Genomic DNA, 1,839 nt, shown 5'->3' with positions numbered 1-1,839 from the left:
AATACACCAGGATTTGAGCTACATTTATCCCTCCATCACCCTTGTGAATGGGAGAATGGACAATCCCATATAATTTCTCTCTCACTAGTTGTTTTTTTAACAAAGGTGAAAATATCAAAAGAAACAAAAAGTCCTTTTGGGGTATTTTTCAGCTTGTTTTTTACCATGGTAAGATCTCCTATTTTTCCTCCTGTATTTGCACACCCTCACCCACTACTTTAAGATGTGTTACTCGGAAGAATTTTTGGAAAACACTTTTTCATTTCTAAACATAACTTGAAACTTTAGGTAAGGTCAGATTTTAAAATCTCACCACTGTAGCTAAAGAATGACCCCAAAGGTCTCCTACCTGAATGCTGGTCTGACACAGAGCCTGCTGGGCAGAACCATCCTGCCTTACACAATCCCTCTGGGGAGCTGTGGCCGTGCTGGGAACAGAACCAGCCTGGGGAGCAGGGCTGGCAATCCTCTGCTGATTGACCCCCATGGTGAGCCAAGAAGGAGCCTGGAAATCAAAACCCACCAAAATCACACTGGAACATCATCCCAGGCCCTGCTGGAAGTGGTTGTGGAGCTGCTCACACAGTAACTGCAACTACTCTGGTGCCAGCTCCCTCCTGCAGAAGATGCCAAAAGGATGCTGGATAAGAAGGAATTCCAAGGGAATACAGTTCCACCAGCTCCCTGGGCACTGGGAGGAGAAATGACTCCCAATTTGACTCCCAGCTGCCATCAAACCTACCTGGGGGACAGGGAGAGGGAGAATAACTCCCTGCAGGACAGAAGTGGCCTCGGGGACAGATGTTTCCCACTGCTCCATCCCTGGGGTTGGGGAGCGTGGAGCCCCCTGTGCAGTAAAATCCAGCCTGACAAGGACCTGACGGAGCTGCCAGCTCTGAGGTGGCACAGAACCAACCTGGAGCAGGGGACAGAACCAAAATCAGCATTTCAGAGGCACCAGGACCAGCCACAGCACGACTGGGTTTCCCTGGGGAATCTTGGCAAAAGGGGAAAGAGCACAGAGGTACAAAAACTCCAACCCAGCAAATCTGTGCAGGGAAAAAGAGTCTTCTCCTACCTGGAGGGCAGGGAAGAGGAAGAAATGACCCAGCAGGACAAAAGGTTCCTGCTTGGCACAACCCAACAGATCCAGAAGGTGGGGCTGCCATCCCTGTTAATGGAAAAGGCACAGCCTGAGATGAAACGTAGGAACTGCAAACATAGCTGCAAAAATCTTACTGAGAGAGTTCAGGGAGAACAGAACTACAGCACTGAATTAAGGAAAATAAAAAGGGGAAAAAAAGCCACCTTGAACCTGATTAGGTCTTTTAGGTGACCCTAATAACCCCCTCAAAAACAACCATCATCACCATTTACTGTTTCCCTTCATACCAGAGTAATTCCCAGGAATCACTGGTTTGCTTGACGTGGATCCAGGTGGACAAAACCACCCAGGCATGCACAGTCCATCTGGTTTTGCCAGGCCTGACTTGGAACAGACTCTTCCAGGAGGGCACAGCTGGCACTTGGAAGCATCCCAGAGATTTAAAGCTTCACTGTAGGTTCCAGGGGGACAAGGATATTGTGTGGCAAATTCTGTATTCCTGGGGCAATAATGACCTAGGGAAGAAAGGGTGGGTTCGTGACAGTTAAAACATGCTGGGAGAATCACACATGGAATTTCCTTTCTTCCCCTTCTGGGAAGGACTGATTGTGGGCCCACCCTGCAATTTCTCAAATGCAGCGATCAGGGCTGAGGTGCAGCAGGGGGAGGCTGGGGAGGTGCAGCCAGACCCACCTGCAGGACAGTCTGTGTAGTTTGCAGAGGCAGCCGTGCAG

General features: G+C 49.4%; 1 long non-coding RNA gene across 1 annotated transcript; it reads right to left on the bottom strand.

The window, feature by feature from the left end:
- Positions 1 to 778: 778 nt before the first annotated feature.
- Positions 779 to 1,612, bottom strand: LOC114059523. Its single transcript, XR_003571687.1, has 3 exons — positions 1,393 to 1,612; positions 1,079 to 1,171; positions 779 to 916 (listed from the first exon to the last, which is right to left on the bottom strand). It is a non-coding gene; the product is annotated as an uncharacterized LOC114059523 (long non-coding RNA).
- Positions 1,613 to 1,839: the final 227 nt, after the last annotated feature.

Source organism: Empidonax traillii, unplaced genomic scaffold, assembly GCF_003031625.1.
Source record: "Empidonax traillii isolate 1590-97213 ecotype Southwest subspecies unplaced genomic scaffold, ASM303162v1 scaffold230:size732421, whole genome shotgun sequence".
NCBI lineage: Eukaryota > Metazoa > Chordata > Aves > Passeriformes > Tyrannidae > Empidonax > Empidonax traillii.
This window is presented reverse-complemented; position numbering and strand designations above follow the sequence as displayed.